Source organism: Triticum dicoccoides, chromosome 7B (genome assembly GCF_002162155.2).
Source record: "Triticum dicoccoides isolate Atlit2015 ecotype Zavitan chromosome 7B, WEW_v2.0, whole genome shotgun sequence".
In the NCBI taxonomy this organism is placed as follows: domain Eukaryota; kingdom Viridiplantae; phylum Streptophyta; class Magnoliopsida; order Poales; family Poaceae; genus Triticum; species Triticum dicoccoides.
In genome coordinates this window covers 468,272,320-468,295,353 of record NC_041393.1, presented here as the reverse complement: position 1 = coordinate 468,295,353, position 23,034 = coordinate 468,272,320, and positions in this window count along the sequence as shown.

Genomic DNA, 23,034 nt, shown 5'->3' with positions numbered 1-23,034 from the left:
GATACCTATGAAAAGATGAATACTATATTTGGGCACCCCATGAGTGAGAAGGTTGAATCCACCTCTCTTTTATGATTTATCAAAAGGAAATTATCAAAGAGATGAAGGCTAGCTTAGATGCAAATTTCCATAGCGTGCTTAATCTTTCTTCCACCATTAATGGCAATGTGCTTTCCAAAAATAGAAAGATAAATGCTATAGATAAGAATTTTTCTCTTTTCTTTCCCAATACCAAAGATGGCAATACTTAGATCTATTCTCGCTTTTATGCCTAGCTAGGGGCGTTAAACGATAGCGCTTGTTGGGAGGCAACCCAATTTTATTTTTGTTCTTTACTTTTTGTTCCTGTTTAGTAATAAATAATTCATATAGCCTCTGGTTAGATGTGGTTTTATGTTTTAGTTAGTGTTTGTTCCAATTAAAACCTATAGGATCTTCTTGGGTGATAGTTTTTGTGCCAAGTAAAACCTACAGGATCTTCTTGGGTGATAGTTAATGTGATCTTGCTGAAAAACAGAAACTTTTGCATGCACGAGAATAATTTTCATAAATCACAGAAATGTGCTTTTCAGTTGATTATTTTTTCATAATATTAATAAATAAATTATCTAGGAATTCCTATTTTGGTAGAATTTTTGGGGTTCCAGAAGTATTCGAAAGTTACAGATTGCTACAGACTGTTCTGTTTTTGACAGATTCTGTTTTTCGTGTGTTGTTTGCTTATTTTGATGAATCTATGGCTAGTATCATGGGGAATGAACCATAGAGAAGTTGGAATACAGTAAGTTTAACACCAATATAATAAAGAATGAGTTCATTACAGTACCTTAAAGTGGTGGTTTGTTTTATTTTGCTAACGGAGCTCATGAGATTTTCTGTTGAGTTTTGTGTTGTGAAGTTTTCAAGTTTTTGGGTAAAGATTTGATGGATTATGGAATAAGGAGTGGCAAGAGCCTAAGCTTGGGGATGCCCAAGGCACCCCAAGGTAAAATTCAAGGATAACCGAAAGCCTAAGCTTGGGGATGCCCCGGAAGGCATCCCCTCTTTCGTCTTCGTCCATCGGTAACTTTACTTGATGCTATATTTTTATTCACCACATGATATGTGTTTTGCTTAGAGAGTCTTGTATGATTTGAGTCTTTGCTTTTTAGTTTACCACAATCATCCTTTCTGTACACACCTTTTGGGAGAGATATACATGAATCGGAATTTATTAGAATACTCTATGTGCTTCACTTATATCTTTTGAGCTAGATAATTTTGCTCTAGTACTTCACTTATATCTTTTTAGAGCACGGCGGTGGTTTTATTTTATAGAAATATTGATCTCTCATGCTTCACTTTAATTATTTTGGGAGTCCTTTAGAACAGCATGGTAATTTGCTTTGGTTAAAATTTTGGTCCTAATATGATGAGCATCCAAGATAGGTATAATAAAAACTATCATATAAAGCGCATTGAATACTATGAGAAGTTTGATACTTGATGATTGTTTTGAGATATGAGGATGGTAATATTAGGGTCATGCTAGTTGAGTAGTTGTGAATTTGCGGAATACTTGTGTTAAAAGTTTGTGATTCTCGTAGTATGCACGTATGGTGAACCGTTATGTGATTAAGTTGGAGCATGATTTATTTATTGATTGTCTTCCTTATGTGTGGAGGTCGGGATCGCGTGATGGTTAACTCCTACCAACCCTTCCCCTAGGAGCATGCGTGTAGTACTTTTTTTGATAACTTGTAGATTTTTGCAATAAGTATGTGAGTTCTTCATGACTAATGTTGAGTCCATGGATTATATGCACTCTCACCCTTCCACCATTGCTAGCCTCTCTTGTGCCGCGCAACTTTCACCGGTATCATACACCCAGCATATACCTTCCTCAAAACAGCCACCATACCTACCTATTATGGCATTTCCATAGCCATTCCGAGATATATTGCCATGCAACTTTCCACGGTTACGTTTATTATGACACGCTCTGCCATTGTCATATTGCTTTGCATGATCATGTAGTTGACATCGTATTTGTGGCAAAGCCACCATTCATAATTCTTTCATACATTTCACTCTTGACTCATTATCCCGGTACACCGCCGGAGGCATCCACATAGAGTCATATTTTGATCTAAGATTCTTGAGTTGTAAGTAGATAAAAGTGTGATGATCTTCTTTGTTAGATCATTGTCCCATGTGAGGAAAGGATGATGGAAGCATTGATTCCCTCACAAGTTGGGATGAGTCTCCAGACTTCATGAAAAAATAGAAGAGGCCAAAGAAGCCCAAATAAAAAAAAAGAGGCCAAAGAAGCCCACCAAAAAAATGAGAGAAAAAGAGAGAAGGGACAATGTTATTATCCTTTTACCACACTTGTGCTTCGAAGTAGCACCATGATCTTCATGATAGAGTCTCCTATGTTGTCACCTTCATATGCTAGTGGGAATTTTTCATTATAGAACTTGGCTTGTATATTCCAATGATGGGCTTCCTCAAATTGCCCTAGGTCTTCGTGAGCAAGCAAGTTGGATGCACACCCACTTAGTTTCTTTTTGAGGAGCTTTCATACATTTATAGCTCTAGTGCACCCATTGCATGGCAATCCATACTCATTCACATTGATATCTATTGATGGGCATATCCATAGCCCATTGATACGCCTAGTTGATGTGAGACTATCTTCTCCTTTTTTGTCTTCTCCACAACCACCATCCTATTCCACCTATAGTGCTATGTTCATGGCTCATGCTCATGTATTGCGTGAAGATTTAAAAAGTTTGAGAATACTAAAGTATGAAACAATTGCATGGCTAAAACCGGGGTTGTGCATGATTTAAAAATTTTGTGTGATGAAGATAGAGCATAGCCAGACTATATGATTTTGTAGGGATAACTTTCTTTGGCCATGTTATTTTGAGAAGACATGATTACTTTGTTAGTATGCTTGAAGTATTATTACTCTTATGTCAATATTAAACTTTTGTCTTGAATCTTTCGGATCTGAACATTCATGCCACAATAAAGAAAATTACATTGAAAATTATGTTAGGTAGCATTCCACATCAAAAATTCTATTTTTCTCATTTACCTACTTGAGGACGAGCAGGAATTAAGCTTGGGGATGCTTGATACGTCTCCAACGCATCTATAATTTTTGATTGTTCCATGCTATTATATTATCTGTTTTGGATGTTTATTGGGCTTTATTATATACATTTATACTATTTTTGGGACTAACCTATTAACCGGAGGCCCAGTCCAAATCGCTGTTTTTTGCCTATTTCAGTGTTTCGCAGAAAAGGAATATCAAACGGAGTCCAAACAGAATAAACCTTCGGGAGAGTCGTTTTTGGAACAAACACAATCCAGGAGACTTGGAGTGGACGTCAAGGAAGCAACGAGGCAGCCACGAGGCAGGGAGGTGTGCCCAGGGGGTGGGCGCGCCCCCACCCTCGTGGCCCCTTGTGGCTCCCCTGACCGACTTCTTTAGCCTATATATACTTATATACCCTGAAAACATCCGAGAGCACCACGAAACCCAATTTCCACCACCACAACCTTCTGTACCCGTGAGATCCCATCTTGGGGCCTTCTCCGGCGCTCCACCGGAGGGGGAATTGATCATGGAGGGCTTCTACATCAACACCATAGCCTCTTCGATGAAGTGTGAGTAGTTTACCTCAGACCTTCGGGTCCATAGTTATTAGCGAGATGGCTTCTTCTCTCTCTTTGGATCTCAATACAAAGTTCTCCTTGATCTTCTTGGAGATCTATTCGATGTAATTCTTTTTGCGATGTGTTTGTCGAGATCCGATGAATTGTGGGTTTATAATTAAGATTATCTATGAACAATATTTGAATCTCCTCTGAATTCTTTGATGTATGATTTGTTATCTTTGCAAGTCTCTTCGAATTATCAGTTTGGTTTGGCCTACTAGATTTATCTTTCTTGCAATGGGAGAAGTGCTTAGCTTTGGATACAATCATGCGGTGTCCTTTCCTAGTGACAGCAGGGGCAGCAAGGCACGTATTGTATTGTTGCCATCGAGGATAAAACGATGGGGTTTATATCATATTGCTTGAGTTTATCCCTCTACATCATGTCATCTTGCCTAATGCGTTACTCTGTTCTTATGAACTTAATACTATAGATGCATGTTGGATAGCGGACAATGTGTGGAGTAATAGTAGTAGATGCAAAATCGTTTCGATCTACTTGTCGCGGACGTGATGCCTATATACATGATCATGCCTAGATATTCTCATAACTATGCACTTCTCTATCAATTGCTCGACAGTAATTTGTTCACCCATCGTAATACTTATGCTATCTTGAGAGAAGCCACTGGTGAAACCTATGGCCCCCGGGTCTATTTTCCATCATATAAGTTTCCGATCTATTTTATTTTGCAATCTTTACTTTCCAATCTATATCATAAAAATACCAAAAATATTTATCTTATTATCTCTATCAGATCTCACTTTTGCAAGTGGCCGAGAAGGGATTAACAACCCCTTTATCGCGTTGGTTGCAAGGTTCTTATTTGTTTGTGCAGGTACGAGGGATTTGAGTGTAGCCTCCTACTGGATTGATACCTTGGTTCTCAAAACTGAGGGAAATACTTACACTACTTTGCTGCATTACCCTTTCCTCTTCAAGGGAAAACCAACGCATGCTCAAGAGGTAGCACCTCCCCCTCCTCCTCTCTCCTCCCCCACCCCCTGCTCCCTACTCCCTCCCTCATCTCTCCTCACTCTGTTCTTGCATAGAGTAGAATTTTTTAGTAAATTAGTAAAAATTCAAACTAGCTAGGTTAACTAGTTTAATTAGGTTAATTATCTAGGTTAACTAGGTTAACTAGCTAGGTTATTTATAGTAAGTGCTTAATACAACTAGTTTATTTATAGCAAGTGCTTAATAGAACTAGTTTATTTATAGTAAGTGCTTAATAGAATTAGTTTATTTATAGTAAGTGCTTAATATAATTAGTTTAATGCTTAATAGAATTAGTTTATTTATAGTAAGTGGTTAATATATTTTGTTTATATTTTGTTTATGCAGAAATCAAGTTTGCCCCTGCCTCATCCCCGCAGTTGTCCTCGTCGTCGACCCCTTAAGACCTCTAGGTGAGAATAGCCAAATGATAATGTGTTGTAAATGTTGATGATTAAAATGCTAGTGCTATATAGTTTCCATGTCATTGATGGCGATGATGATGCATTCTGAATATAGAGGATGTCTTGGTGTTCTTGTTTGCAATGTGCCTCCGAGTGGTCTATGTTTTGCTGGAATGTTGATTCGTTCCCATCCTGGCAAATTTCAGGCGCTCGATATGTCTTGTCTTTAGCAAAGGTCATGCCGAAATTTTCCATGAATTTTAGCATGACTCGACAGACCTAAAGTCAACCTGCTGCATATTGTGTAATAGTGATCTGTGTTTTGAGTTTCCTGGTAGTTGCCTTCGGTCGATTTTTACTTAATCAACTATGAACATAGGAAATGTCTAGCGACGAAAAGGAATTCGGTATGTGCGAATACTGCGAAGACGAGCGCGGCCTGTGTGACAGGCCTCACCTAGTTGGTGGTAGGCGCTTCAGCATCAAGCTGGATGACACCTTCGAAGTGGATATAGTAAGTCACAACGACAAGTCTTTTTTCGTAATTAAGCATGACTTCTGCTTCTTTTGCTTCAACTTATAATTTTAATTTTTTACTATTCTACTAGTGTATCCCCTGCCATGCAAGATTATGTCTTGGATAAGGTTGGTTTCAGTACTATGGAAACTATGGAGGTAAAAAGAGTTAACTTGAGGACCGAGCATGGTTATAGTTTTGCCGCAAAATTATACAATTCAGACACCTACACCCATTTTGAATGCAAACAATGCAGAGTACTATGCAAGGCTTATGCATTTGAGCCTGATATGCTTATCACCTTTTATATTCGTCTGGAAGATGATATTGAAGATAATATCGACATCTGGGTCGATGTGCAGACGCCTCCAGTTCTACCATTATGTGAGTTTCTCAACCATATTTATGTCTTGGATATTGTTTATTCAAAAATAGTTGAGAACTAATTTCTATTGACAGCTTATTTCCATTAAAGAAAACATGGCCGACGCTTGGTAGACATGACCAACTACTGTCCCGGGGCTGAACTAAACTGCGAGGAGATAAGTCATTACGTTTCATGGCTTGAGGATCTTCATACTGTCAAGACAAATTATTTTCCAAAACTTGAAAATCTTAGTACTCAAAACGTGCGACCAATAGTGTTCGTACTGAACTACGGTCACATCTATTTAGGAAAGATGGTAAGATTTTTACTATTTATCCTCAGTGCATCTTTTGCATACATTATTTTTTAAGCTAAACTTCATTGCTAAGTATGTTACTATGATGTTCTTCAACAGGGACTCCCGATGATAGTTGTGCCTCAGTGGATCAAGGCTAAAGGTCGCATGTCCATTGTTAGCATACGACCAAGACATCCTACATTTCACATGAGTGCATTCAGGATTTCTAAAAGCGAGCAAGTCTTAATAGTCAAAGACTAGAACAAAATTGTGAAGGATAGCAGAGAAGTACTAGGGGGCAACAATCAGAAGCACAGCCCACAATTAGGAGACAGGTTCATCTGCATGCTCCAATATGATGCATCGGGTGTGCTGTTGGGGAACGTAGCAGAAATTCAAAATTTTCCTACGTGTCACCAAGATCTATCTATGGAGAAACCAGCAATGAGGGGAAGGAGAGTGCATCTACATACCCTTGTAGATCACTAAGCGGAAGCGTTCAAGAGAACGGGGTTGAAGGAGTCGTACTCGTCGTGATCCAAATCAACGGAGATCCTAGTGCCGAACGGACGTCACCTCCGCTTTCAACACACATACAGCCCAGTGACGTCTCCCATGCCTTGATCCAGCAAGGAGAGAGGGAGAGGTTGCGGAAGACTCCATCCAACAGCGGCATAACGGCGTGGTGGTGGAGGAGCGTGGCAATCCTGCAGGGCTTCGCCAAGCACCGCGGGAGAGGAGGAGTACTTGGGAGAGGGGAGGGCTGCGCCAGAACTTGTGGTGCGGCTGCCCTCCCACCCCCCACATATATATAGGGGCAAGGGAGAGGGGGCCGCCCCCCTCATATCCAATCTGAGGAGGGGGCGGCGGCCAAGGGGGGGAGGAGTGCCTCCCAAGTCAAGTGGAGGCCCTCCCTCTTTAGGGTTTTCCCTCTCCCATGCGCATGGGCCTTGGGGGGCTGGTGCCCCTGGCCCATTAAGGCTAGGGTGCCCCCCTACAGCCCATGCTACTGTATTGGACGTGGTGGAACAATTTCCGGACCTCCGGACCCCTCCAAAATCCTCCGGAACCTTCTGGAAGCTTCCCGATACAATACCGAAAAAACCCAAACTTTTTCCGGAACCCGAACAACAACTTTCCATATATAAATCTTTACCTCCGGACCATTCTGGAACTCCTCGTGACATCCGGGATCTCATCCGGGACTCAGAACAACATTCGGTAACCACATACAAACTTCCTTTATAACCCTAGCGTCATTGAACCTTAAGTGTGTAGACCCTACGGGTTCGGGAGACATGTAGACATGACCAAGACGTTCTCCGGTCAATAACCAACAGCGGGATCTGGATACCATGTTGGCTCCCACATGTTCCACGATGATCTCATCGGATGAACCACGATGTCTAGGACTCAATTGATCCTGTATACAATTCCCTTTGTCTAACGGTATTGTACTTGCCCGTGATTCGATCGTCGGTATACCGATACCTTGTTCAATCTTGTTACCGGCAAGTCTCTTTACTCATTCTGTAACACATCATCCCGTGATCAACCCCTTGGTCACATTGTGCACATTATGATGATGTCCTACCGAGTGGGCCCAGAGATACCTCTCCGTTTACACGGAGGGACAAATCCCACTCTCGATTCGTGCCAACCCAACAGATACTTTCAGAGATACTTGTAGTGCACCTTTATATCCACCCAGTTACGTTGTGACGTTTGGTACACCCAAAGCATTCCTACGGTATCCGGGAGTTGCACAATCTCATGGTCTAAGGAAAAGATACTTGACATTAGAAAAGATTTAGCATACGAACTACGATCTTTGTGCTAGGCTTAGGATTGGGTCTTGTCCATCACATCATTCTGCTAATGATGTGATCCCGTTATCAACGACATCCAATGTCCATGGCCAGGAAACTGTAACCATCTATTGATCAACGAGCTAGTCAACTAGAGGCTTACTAGGGACATGGTGTTGTCTATGTACCCACACATGTATCTGAGTTTCCTATCAATACAATTATAGCATGGATAATAAACGATTATCATGAACAAGGAAATATAATAATAACTAATTTATTATTGCCTCTAGGGCATATTTCCAACATTCTCCCACTTGCACTAGAGTCAATAATCTAGTTCACATCGCCATGTGATTAACACTCACAGGTCACATCGCCATGTGACCAACATCCAAAGAGTTTACTAGTGTCATTAAACTAGTTCACATCATCATGTGATTAAGACTCAATGAGTTCTGGGGTTTGATCATGTTTTGCTTGTGAGAGAGGTTTTCGTCAACGGGTCTGCAACATTCAGATCCATATGTACTTCGTGAATCTCTAGGTCATATTGTAAATGCTGCTTCCATGCTCCACTTGGAGCTATTCCAAATGGTTGCTCCACTATACGTATCCGGTTTGCTACTCAGAGTCATTCAGATAGGTGCTAAAGCTTGCATCGACGTAACCCTTTACGCCGAACTCTTTATCACCTCCATAATCGAGAAACATGTCCTTATTTACTCCAAGGACAATTTTGACCGCTGTCCAATGATCCATTCCTGGATCATTCTTGTACCCCTTGGCTGACTCATGGCAAGGCACACTTCTGGTGCGGTACACAGCATAGCATACTATAGAGCCTACGTCTGAAACATAGGGAACGACCTTCGTCCTTTCTCTCTTTTCTGCCAAGGTCGAGCTTTAAGTCTTGACTTCATACCTTACATCTCAGGCAAGAACTCCTTCTTTGACTGATCCATCTTGAACACCTTCAAGATCATGTCAAGGTATATGCTCATTTGAAAGTACCATTAAGCGGTTTTTGATCTATCCTCATAGATCTTGATGCTCAATGTTCAAGTAGCTTAAACCAGGTTTTCACTTGAAAAACACTTTTCAAATAACCCTATATGCTTTACAGAAAATTCTACATCATTTCTGATCAACAATATGTCAACGACATATACTCATCAGAAATTCTATAGTGCTCCCACTCACTTCTTTGGAAATACAAGTTTCTCATAAATTTGTATAAACCCAAAATCTTTGATCATCTTATCAAAGTACATATTCCAACTCCGAGATGCTTACTCCAGTCCTTAGAAGGATCGCTGGAGCTAGCATACCTTTTAGCATCCTTAGGATCGACAAAACCTTTCTGATTGTATCACATACAACCTTTCCTTACGAAAACTGGTAAGGAAACTCGTCTTTGACATCCATCTGCCAGATTTCATAAATGCAGCTAATGCTAACATGACTCCGACGGACTTTAAGCATCGCTACGGATGAGAAAATCTCATCGTAGTCAACTCCTTGAACTTGTGAAAAACTCTTCGCCACAAGTCGAGCTTCATAGATGGTGACATTACCATCCACGTCCGTCTTCTTCTTAAAGATCCATTTATCTCAATGGCTTGCCGATCATTGGGCAAGTCCACCAAAGTCCATGCTTTGTTCTGATACATGGATCCTATCTCGGATTTCATGGCTTCTAACCATTTGTCGGAATTTGGGCCCACCATCGCTTCTCCATAGCTCGTAGGTTCATTGTTGTCTAGCAACATGACCTCTAAGACAGGAGTGCATACCACTCTGAAGTAGTACACGTCCTTGTCGACCTACGAGGTCCGGTAGTGACTTGATCTGAAGCATCATGATCACTATCATCAGCTTCCACTTCAATTGGTGTAGGTGCCACATGAACAACTTCCTGTGCCCTGCTACACACTGGTTGAAGTAATGGTTCAATAACCTCATTAAGTCTCCACCATCCTCCCACTCAATTCTTTCGAGACAATCTTTTCCTCGAGAAAGGACTCGGTTCAAGAAACAATCCCTATTGCTTTCGGATCTGAATTAGGAGGTATACCCAACTATTTTGGGTGTCCTATGAAGATGCATTTTATCCGCTTTGGGTTCGAGCTTATCAACCTGAAACTTTTTCACATAAGCGTCGCAGCCCCAAACTTTTAAGAAACGTCAACTTAGGTTTCTCCAAACAACAGTTCGAACGGTGTCGTCTCAATGGAATTATGTGGTGCCCCATTAAAGTGAGTGCGGTTGTCTCTAATGCCTAACCCATGAACGATAGTGGTAATTCGATAAGAGACATCATGGTACGCACCATATCCAATAGGGTGCAACTATGATGTTCGGACACACCGTCACACTATGGTGTTCCAGGCGGTATTAATTGTGAAACAATTTCCACAATGTCTTAATTGCGTGCCAAAGCTCGTAACTCAGATACTCATCTCTATGATCATATCATAGACATTTTATCCTCTTGTCACGATGATCTTCAACTTCACTCTTAAATTACTTGAACCATTCAATAATTCAGACTTTTGTTTCATCAAGTAAATATACTCAACATCTACTCAAATCATCTGTGAAGTAAGAACATAACGATATTCACTGCATGCCTCAGCACTCAATGGACTGCACACATCAAAATGTGTTACTTCCAACAAGTTGCTATCTTGTTCCATCTTACTGAAACCGAGGCTTTTCAGTCATCTTGCCCATGTGGTATGATTTGCATATCTCAAGTGATTCAAAATCAAGTGAGTCCAAATGATCCATCTGCATGGAGTTTCTTCATGCGTATACACCAATAGACATGGTTCGCATGTCTCAAACTTTTCAAAAACGAGCGAGTCCAAAGATCCATCAACATGGAGCTTCTTCATGCGTTTTATACCAATATGACTTACATGGCAGTGCCACAAGTAAGTGGTACTATCATCACTATCTTATATCTTTTGGCATGAAAATGTGTATCACTATGATCGAGATTCAATAAACCATTCGTTTCAGGTGCAAGACCATTGAACGTATTATTCAAATAAACAGAGTAACCATTATTCTCCTTAAATGAATAACCGTATTGCGATAGACATAATCCAATCATGTCTATGCTCAATGCAAACACCAAGTGACAATTATTCAGGTTTAATACTAATCTTGATGGTAGAGGGAGCGTGCGATGTTTGATCACATCAAACTTGGAAATACTTCCAACACATATCGTCAGCTCACCTTTAGCTAGTCTCCGTTTATTCCGTAGCTCTTTTATTTCGAGTTACTAACACTTAGCAACCGAACTGGTATCTAATACCCTGGTGCTACTAGGAGTACTAGTAAAGTACACATTAACATAATGTATATCCAATATACTTCTATCGACCTTGCCAGCCTTCTCATCTACCAAGTATCTAGGGTAATTCCGCTCTATTGACTATTCCCCTTATCACAAAAGCACTCGGTCTCGGGTTTGGGTTCAACCTTGGGTTTCTTCACTGGAGCAGCAGCTGATTTTCCGTTTCATGAAGTATCCCTTCTTGCCCTTGCCCTTCTTGAAACTAGTGGTTTCACCAACCATCAACAATTGATGCTCCTTCTTGATTTCTACTTTCGCGGTGTCAAACATCGTGAATACCTCAAGGATCATCATATCTATCCCTGGTATGTTATAGTTCATCACGAAGCTCTAGCAGCTTGGTGGCAATGACTTTGGGGAAACATCACTATCTCATCTGGAAGATCAACTCCCACTCGATTCAAGTGATTGTTGCACTCAGACAATCTGAGCACAAGCTCAACGATTGAGCTTTTCTCCCTTAGTTTGCTGGCTAAGAAAATCGTCGGAGGTCTTATACCTCTTGACGTGGGCACGAGCCTGAAATCCCAATTCCAGCCCTCGAAACATCTCATATGTTCCGCGATGTTTCGAAAACGTCTTTTGGTGCCTCAACTCTAAACCGTTTAACTAAACTATCACGTAGTTATCAAAACGTGTATGTCCGATGTTCGCAGCATCTACAAACGACGTTTGGGGTTCAGCACACTGAGCGGTGCATTAAGGACATAAGCTTTCTACTGTCCGCATAATCGCTACTGTCAACGTTCAACTATATTTTCTCTAGGAACATATCTAAACAGTGGAACTAAAGCGCGAGCTTACGACATAATTTGCAAAGATCTTTTGACTATGTTCAGGATAATTAAGTTCATCTTATGAACTCCCACTCAGATAGACATCCCTCTAGTCATCTAAGTGATTACATGATCCGAGTCAACTAGGCCGTGTCCGATCATCACGTGAGACGGACTAGTAATCATCGGTGAACATCTTCATGTTGATCGTATCTACTATATGACTCATGCTCGACCTTTCGGTCTCTTGTGTTCTGAGGCCATGTCTGTACATGCTAGGCTCGTCAAGTCAACCTAAGTGTTTCGCGTGTGTAAATCTGGCTTACACCCATTGTATGTGAACGTAAGAATCTATCACACCCGATCATCACGTGGTGCTTCGAAACGACGAACTTTCGCAACGGTGCACAGTTAGTGGGAACACTTTCTTGAAATTTTAATGAGGGATCATCTTATTTACTACCGTCGTTCTAAGCAAATAAGATGCATAAACATGATAAACATCACATGCAATCAAAAAGTGACATGATATGGCTAATATCATATTGCTCCTTTTGATCTCCATCTTTGGGGCTCCATGATCATCATCGTCACCGGCATGACACCATGATCTCCATCATCGTGTCTCCATGAAGTTGTCTCGCCAACTTATTACTTCTACTACTATGGCTACCGGTTAGCAATAAAGTAAAGTAATTACATGGCGTTGTTCAATGACACGCAGGTCATACAATAAATAAAGACAACTCTTATGGCTCCTGCCGGTTGTCATACTCATCGACATGCAAGTTGTGATTTCTATTACAAGAACATGATCAATCTCATACATCACATATCATTCATCACATTCTTCTTGGCCATATCACATCACATAGCATACCCTGCAAAAACAAGTTAGACGTCCTCTAATTGTTGTTTGCATGTTTTACGTGGCTGCTATGGGTTCCTAGCAAGAACGTTTCTTACCTACGCAAAAACCACAACGTGATATGTCAATTGCTATTTACCCTTCATAAGGACCCTTTTCATCGAATCCGATCCGACTAAAGTGGGAGAGACTGGCACCCGCTAGCCACCTTATGCAACTAGTGCATGTCAGTCGGTGGAACCTGTCTCACGTAAGTGTACGTGTAAGGTCGGTCCGGGCCGCTTCATCCCACAATGCCGCCGAATCAAGATTGGACTAGTAACGGTAAGCATATTGAACAAAATCAATGCCCACAACTACTTTGTGTTCTACTCGTGCAAAGAATCTACGCAATAGACCTAGCTCATGATGCCACTGTTGGGGAACGTAGCAGAAATTCAAAATTTTCCTACGTGTCACCAAGATCTATCTATGGAGAAACCAGCAACAAGGGGAAGGAGAGTGCATCTACATACCCTTGTAGATCGCTAAGCGGAAGCGTTCAAGAGAACGGGGTTGAAGGAGTCGTACTCGTCGTGATCCAAATCACCGGAGATCCTAGTGCCGAACGGACGGCACCTCCACGTTCAACACACGTACAGCCTGGTGATGTCTCCCATGCCTTGCTCCAGCAAGGAGAGACGGAGAGGTTGAGGAAGACTCCATCCAGCAGTAGCATAACGGTGTGGTGGTGGTGGAGGAGCATGGCAATCCTGCAGGGCATCGCCAAGCACCGCGGGAGAGCAGGAGTACTTGGGAGAGGGGAGGGCTGCGCCAGAACTTGTGGTGCGGCTACCCTCCCACCCCCACATATATATAGGGGCAAGGGAGAGGGGGCCGGCCCCCTAATATCCAATCTGAGGAGGGGGCGGCGGCCAAGGGGGGGAGGAATGCCTCCCAAGTCAAGTGGAGGCCCTCCCCCTTTAGGGTTTTCCCTCTCCCATGCGCATGGGCCTTGGGGGGGCTGGTGCCCCTGGCCCATTAAGGCTAGGGCGCCCCCCTACAGCCCATGCTACTGTATTGGACGTGGTGGAACAATTTCCGGACCTCCGGACCCCTCCGGAATCGTCCGGAACCTTCTGGAAGCTTCCCGGTACAATACCGAAAAAACCCGAACTTTTTCCGGAACCCGAACATCAACTTTCCATATATAAATCTTTACCTCCGGACCATTCCGGAACTCCTCGTGACATCCGGGATCTCATCTGGGACTCCGAACAACATTCGGTAACCACATACAAACTTCCTTTATAACCCTAGCGTCATCGAACCTTAAGTGTGTAGACCCTACGGGTTCGGGAGACATGTAGACATGACAGAGACGTTCTCCGGTCAATAACCAATAGCGGGATCTGGATACCCATGTTGGCTCCCACATGTTCCACGATGATCTCATCGGATGAACCACGATGTCAAGGACTCAATCGATCCCGTATACAATTCCCTTTGTCTAACGGTATTGTACTTGCCCGAGATTCAATCGTCGGTATACCGATACCTTGTTCAATCTCGTTACCAGCAAGTCTCTTTACTCGTTCTGTAACACATCATCCCGTGATCAACCCCTTGGTCACATTGTGCACATTATGATGATGTCCTACCGAGTAGGCCCAGAGATACCTCTCCGTTTACACGGAGTGACAAATCCCAGTCTCGATTCGTGCCAACCCAACAGATACTTTTGGAGATACCTGTAGTGCACCTTTATAGCCACCCAGTTATGTTGTGACGTTTGGTACACCCAAAGCATTCCTACGGTATCCGGGAGTTGCACAATCTCATGGTCTAAGGAAAAGATACTTGACATTAGAAAAGCTTTAGCATACGAACTACGATCTTTGTGCTAGGCTTAGGATTGGGTCTTGTCCATCACATAATTCTGCTAATGATGTGATCCCGTTATCAACGACATCCAATGTCCATGGTCAGGAAACTGTAACCATCTATTGATCAACGAGCTAGTCAACTAGAGGCTTACTAGGGACATGGTGTTGTCTATGTACCCACACATGTATCTGAGTTTCCTATCAATACAATTATAGCATGGATAATAAACGATTATTATGAACAAGGAAATATAATAATAACTAATTTATTATTGCCTCTAGGGCATATTTCCAACATGTGCTACACATGTTCTATGCTATTTTACCTAAGAGAGAGCAGCAAGAGTGATTAGCAAGCTAGAATGAGTGTTGGTGGTGATGACTATGATGATTATTATTAGCTAGTGTTGGTGGTGATTAGCTATGACTATGGTGATTAAATAGTGTTGGTGGTAATAACTATGATGATTATTAGCTAGCATAGTGTTGTTGGTGATGATATGATGCAAGAGTTTTTATATTAATATGATGATGATGATGATGATGATGAGGAGGAGGAGGAGGAGGAGGAGGAGGAGGAGGAGTTATTATATCATTGGGTGAAAGAACCGCGAATTAGTTTCAAGTGGATGGATCCTAAGTGATCAAGTCATGGATTATCACGGGTTCTTTCACCTAGTGATTTAATAACTCATTATAATGTAAAAACAATCTCTAAATTGCTACTGTATGAAAACTTGTATAAAGGTGTATGAATATGACCTAAAAAGAGAATATAGAATAATAGTAGTAGCGCGGGCAGTGAGAAGCGCTACTAGTAATTACCAGTAGCGGTTGTTGCAGCACACGCTACTACTAAGTAGATATAGCAGTAGCGCGTGCCAACAAACGCTATTGTTGACCTTTACTTGTAGCGTTGTATCAGTAGCGCAGTTACCTGCGCTACTGCAAGGCTTTTCCCTAGTAGTGATCCCCTCTTTCGTCTTTGTCTATCGGTAACTTTACTTGAGGCTATATTTTTATTCAACACATGATATGTGTTTTGCTTGGAGCATCTTTTATGATTTGAGTCTTTGCTTTTTAGTTTGCCACAATCATCCTTGCTGTACACACCTTTTGAGAGCGAGAAGCATAAATCGTGATTTATTAGAATACTCTATGTGCTTCACCTATATCTTTTGAGATAGGCAATTTTGCTCTAGTACTTCACTTATATCTTTTTAGAGCACGTCGGTGGTTTTATTTTATAGAAATTGACGAACGCTCATGCTTCACTTATATTATTTTGAGAGTCTTTTTAAACAGCATGGTAATTTGCTTTGGTTATAAATTTAGTCCTAATATGATAGGCATCCAAGAGGGATATAATAAAAACTTTCATATAAAGTGCATTGAATACTATGAGAAGTTTACTTCCTTATGATTGTTTTGAGATATGAAGATGATGATATTAGAGTCATGCTAGTAAGTAATTGTGAATTTGAGAAATACTTGTTTTAACGTTTGTGATTCCCGTAGCATGCACGTATGGTGAACCGTTATGTGATGAAGTCAGAGCATGATTTATTTTTTGATTGTATTCCTTATGAGTGGTGGTAGGGGATGAGCGATGGTCTTTTCCTACCAACCTATCCCCTAGGAGCATGCGTGCAGTACTTTGTTTTGATAACTAATAGATTTTTGCAATAAGTATGTGAGTTCTTTATGACTAATGTTGAGTCCATGGACAATACGCACTCTCACCCTTCCATCATTGCTAGCCTCTCTAGTACCCGCAACTTTCGTCGGTACCATACACCCACCACCTTCCTCAAAACAGCCACCATACCTATTATGGCATTTCCATAGCCATTCCGAGATATATTGCCATGCAACTTTCCACCATTCCGTTTATTATGACACACATCATCATTGTCATATTGCTTTGCATGATCATGTAGTTCACATCATATTTGTGGCAAAGCCACCTTTCATAATTCTTTCGTAAATGTCACTCTTGATTCATTGCATATCCTGGTACACCGCCGGAGGAATTCATATCGAGTCATATTTTGTTCTAAGTATCGAGTTGTAATCCTTGAGTTGTAAGTAAATAATAGTGTGGTGATCTTCATTATTAGAGCATTTTCCCATGTGAGGAAAGGACGATGGAGACTATGATTCCCCTAGAAGTCAGGATGAAACTCCGGACAAAAAAAAGAGAAAGAAAAGAGGCCAAAGAATGTGAAAGGCGCAAATAAATAATGAGAGAAAAAGAGAGAAGGGGCAATGTTACTATACTTTTTCCACACTTGTGCTTCAAAGTAGCACCATGATCTTCATGATAGAGAGTCTCCTATGATGTCACTTTCATATGCTAGTGGGAATTTTTCATTATAGAACTTGGCTTGTATATTCCAATGATGGGCTTCCTCAAATTTCCCTAGGTCTTCATGAGCAAGCGAGTTGGATGCACGCCCACTTAGTTTTCTTTTGAGCTTTCATAAACTTATAGCTCTAGTGCATCTGTTGCATAGCAATCCCTACTCATTCACATTGATATCTATTCATGGGCATCTCCATAGCCTATTGATACCCCTAGTTGATGTGAGACTATCTCCTTTTTGTCTTCTCCACAACCACCATATTCTATTCCACCAATAGTGTTGTGTCCATGGCTCACGCTAATGTATTGCGTGAAAGTTGAAAAAGTTTGAGAACATCAAAAGTATGAAACAATTGTTTGGCTTGTCATCGGGGTTGTGCATGCTTTAAATATTTTGTGTGATGAAGATGGAGCATAGCCAGACTATATGATTTTGTAGGGATAAGCTTTCTTTGGCCATGTTATTTTGAGAAGACATAATTGTCTTGTTAGTATGGTTGAAGTATTATTGTTTTTATGTCAATATTAAACTTTTGTTTTGAATCTTATGGGTCTGAACATTCATACCATAATAAAGAAAATTACATGGATAAATATGTTAGGTAGCATTCTACATCAAAAATTCTGTTTTTATCATTTACCACCTCGAGGACGAGCAGGAATTAAGCTTGGACATGCTTGATACGTGTCCAACGTATCTATAATATTTGATTGTTCCATGCTATTATATTCTCTATTTTTGATGTTTTATATGCATTAATATGCTATTTTATATTATTTTTGGGACTAACCTATTAACCTAGAGCCAAGTGCTTGTTCCTGTTTTTGAGTTTCGCAGAAAAGGAATACCAAACGGAGTCCAAATAGAATGAAACCTTCGCGATAATTTTTCTTGGACTAGAAGACAACCAGGTGACTTGGAGATGAAGTCGGAGGAGCCACAAGGATGGAGGGCGCACCCCCACCCTTTTGGGCCCCCTGTGACCCTCCTAACCTCATTCTTTCGCCTATATATTCCCATATGTCCCCAAACCACCAGAGGCATCCACAAAAACATTTTTCTACCGCCGGCAACCTTCTGTACCTGTGAGATCCCATCTACGGACCTTTTCCGGCACCCTGCCAGAGGGGGATTCAATCAAGGAGGGTTTCTACATCAACTCTATTGCCCTTCCGATGAAGCGTGAGTAGTTTACCACACACATATGGGTCCATAGCTAGTAGCTAAACGGCTTCTTCTCTCTCTTTGATTCTCAATACCATCTTCTCCTCGATATTCTTGGAGATCTATTTGATGTAATAATTTTTTGCGGTGTGTTTGCCGAGATCGGATGAATTGTGGATTTATGATCAACTTATCTATGAATATTATTTGGATCTTCTCTGAATTCTTATATTTTTGATTTGATATCTTTGTAATTCTCTTCGAACTATCGGTTTGGTTTGGTCAACTAGATTGGTTTTTCTTGCAATGGGAGAAGTGCTTAGCTTTGGGTTCAATCTTACGTTGTCCTTTCCTAGTGACAGTAGGGGCAGTAGGGCACGTATTATGTTGTTGCCATCCAGGATTAAAAGATGGGGTTTTCATCATATTGCTTGAATTAATTCCTCTACATCATGTCATCTTACTTAATGTGTTACTCCGTTCTTTATGAACTTAATACTCTAGATGCATGCTGGATAGTGGTCGATGTGTGGAGTAATAGTAGTAGATGCAGAATCATTTCGGTCTACTTGACACGGACGTGATGCCTATATTCATGATCATTGCCTTAGATATCGTCATAATTTTGCGCTTTTCTATCAACTGTTTGGCAGTAATTTGTTGACCCACCGTATTATTTGCTATCTTGAGAGAAGCCTCTAGTGAAACCTATGGCCCCCGGGACTATTTTCCATCATATTAGTTTCTGATCTACTATTTTGCAATCTTTTACTTTCCAATCTATAAACCAAAAATACCAAAAATATTTACTTTATCATTTATCTATCTCTATCAGATCTCACTTTTGCAAGTAACCGTGAAGGGATTGACAACCCCCTTATCGCATTGGGTGCAAGTTGTTTGATTGTTTGTGCAGGTATTGTGTGATTTGTGTGTTGTCTCCTACTGGATTGATACCTTGGTTCTCAAACTGACGAAAATACGTATCTCTACTTTGCTGCATCACCCTTTCCTCTTCAAGGGAAAAACCAACGCAAGCTCAAGAAGTAGCACAGGTTATCCCCTTTTACTCGCAAAGTAGTTGTATTTCTCGTTTCCTAGGTAAAGCTTTACATAGGGTTGTATCAATGGTTGATAGAACCTTAGAGAATAAAAATCCTACATTTAGCTCCCTTTGGGTTCCACATCCTTTCTTAGAGAAAAGTCTGCAATAGATCTGCTACACTTTTGGGTTATCGATCCACAAGAGTGAGGTTCATCAGAGTGATAAGCATGTGATTTGTTATGGTAAACTATTAACCCGAGATAAGTAGAGGATGTCGAATATGAGCTATATCTACAAGTACAAGGTTGTAGAGGTTGTGAACATGATTCAAATGTGAAGAGCAACTTTTGCCGAGCTTGTGGAGACGTTTAGGAGTAGGGGTCCGCTAGAAGATAGCATACGTGGCTCTGTGGAAGAGAAAGTTGGTCATGTTCTTTCATGTTGTAGGTCATAATTAGAGGTTCTAATATTCGCAACACATTCAGGAGATCCAATTAGACCATTTTAGTTTTTCCAATCAAGTCTTGTATGCTATTGGAGAGCTCAGAGGAGAGATGATCAAGCCACCAACTGGAAAACTCCTACCAAGATTTGCACGATCCCTAGATGGTATCCATATTTCAAGATGAGCACTACTCGTAGTTCATGACATGACATGCTTGTATTGTTCCGACAGATCCATACCATATGTTGCCATGCCATCACATGATTGTATTGGTGCAATATATGGTACTCATGTGACCGTTGGAGTGTCGAGGTCATAGGCTGCAACATACGGGGGTAGAAAACACTACACAAGCCAGAATGTGCTTGCTCTTGTTGACTTTGATCTGAAGTTAACATATTTGTTCGCTTGCTAGGAAGGATTAGCCCATGAAGCTAACATTCTTGCTAACAGCACGTCCAGACCTCTAATGGGATCAATATCCCCAATGGTAAGTTTTACCTAGGAGATATTAGATATGCATGTCGGATTGGTGTTCTTCCACCCTTCAGAAAAAACCAGGTACCATTTGAACAAGTTCTCTTCTAGCAACAATCCTAGGATTGTTATAGATTTATTTTATCGTAATACACTCTATCTATAGAGTTATGCCCCAGGCATTTGGAGCTCTAAAGATAGATTTAATATTCTCAAATAGAAGACATTTCACCCTTTCCCCACCCAGGTTAGGCTTGTTCTTGCATGTTGGATTCTCTACAACTAGATCCTAGAATGGGGTTGTGATGAGCTTGTGCTAGAGGATGAAGATGTGACAGCTACTGATGTTGATGACTCTGACCATGGTGTGGACGCACATGACAATGAATCTTGGAAGAGAAAAAGATTAAAATGGGTTGAGGCAAAATGGACAAACAAAGGTAACAGAAGGATCTAAAGAAAACGAAGCAACAATAGAGGAAGAAGTAGGAGAACAAGAAGAAGATGAGGATGGACTTTCTCCTAGTTCGACATCATGAACTTTCCCTTGTTGAGCCGTATGACTATTAATTTGTACAATTTCTTAGTAGTTAGGATGGACCGGCATTTGCTTACTAGCTAGGACCCAAATGATTTTATTTCGTATAACATGTGTAGTGTAATGTGTAAGTTCACCACTAATAAGAAGGGGTCACCACAACATAGGTTGTGCAGAGCCAAACGTCATGTTTTGCACATTTACAGTTGTAACCTAGAACTGTTGCCAACCAAATGCTAGGTATCAAATTGTTCAGTTGCGCAATAAATGCTACTAAACTACGAGGAGAATGTGAACAAAAGACATTTCACCCTTTCCCCACCGAAGTTAAGCTTGTTCTTGCATATTGGATTCTATAAAACTAGATCCTAGAATGGGATTGTGATGAGCTTGTGCTGGAGGATGAAGATGTGACAGTTGCTGATGTTTTTTAGAGCGGCAATTCTGCACCCAGGCTCATCTACACCCCGGGCATGAACAGTAAATTCAAAAAATAGTAAAAAAATCAAATGAAACTCGTAGGCACCCAAGATACTTATGTGTGCAAGGTGCATGCAAATTTCGGTGGTGTTTGAACGTATGAGGAGTTTGTACGAGTTCCTCAAATGTTCAAATGCCACAAAAATTTGCACGCACCTTGCACACTTGAGCATCTTGGATGACTAAATATTTTTGCTTTTTACTATTTTTAAAAAAATTGTTGCTCTCTAGGTGTAGATGAGCATGGTCACCATTCTGAATTATTAATTGCTTTGTATATATTTACTCAGTCATGCCCAACTTAGCCACAAATACAAATAGGGCAAAGAATCCACAACTCAAAACGAATAATGGTTGCTCACGCCCATGCAACTTATCACTACGCCTCTCCTCCAAGCGAACATGAGGCTAGGGTTTCTACCTCTCATCGGCGGCCCCACCGATCTACCTCGTCTCATGTGGCCTTAGGGCCATAGTGCGTGGTGGATCCTGGCCCTTGCCGACAGGAGGGCTTCATTTTTATATGTTTCTTTGAGTTTTGCTGAGGTTTGTGTCCTGCTTAGGAAAAAGAGACGACGGTGGCTTCTTGAAGATGAATATGGTTCTCCATGCTTAGCTCCGTCACAGTGGTGCCTCTAGCATTGTCGAAGGGTGTGTGGAGGTGTGTCCTGACAGATATCATAGGATTCGGTTGGTTATTGTCTTTGGTGGATCCCCTAGGATCCAGTTTACGTTAGTGTGTGTTCAGGTTGGATTCTTTTGATGTACGCTTCTTTTCATCGGCGGCGATTGTTGTTCTGGTGCGCTGACCTTATGGGGCCTTAGCACACGACTTTTTAACTGTCTACTACAACAAGTTTTGTCCGACTCCGGCGTGGGAGGGATGATGACGGCGGCGCGCCTTCGGCTCGCTTGAGTGAGTCTAGTCGTCTTTTGGTGATCTACAGATTTAGATGTAAATTTTATTATTTCTGGTGTTCGTTGTACCAACATGTTTGACGATAAATAGATTGATTTTTTTTCATAAAATAAATAAATATATTTTTACCACGTGTCACAATAACTTTGAATATCAGCCATTGGATATGTTCCATCCAACAGTCGAGAGACGGCAAATCCGAATAATATCATCCATTGGATAAAGTTTTCATCTCACAAGATTCTGCCACATGCCCTTTTAGTTGAATCCTCACTATTCTCTCACATTAGTTTAGAAGTAGTTTTTCCCATGTCAAGAATCTGATTCTCGAATAAAAAAAGGGCAATAGAACAATCTAAATTCTATACAGTTGGGCCCTGTCTAATATGATTCGTACAGATGGAAATAAAATGTCAAGAATGCATTTTCCCCCTGCAATTATATATTTTCTGCCGTCCAAAGCATGTATAATTTACTAGTACAAACGGTGCGAAAAATGGGACAAAATTACTGTTCTGACCCTTGAGGCAAACTAAATCCCGATTTGACCTCGTTTCGAAAAAAAATTCGTTTCTGACCTTTTTTGGTGACGCCAAGGTCCCTGGCGTCTGGGTTA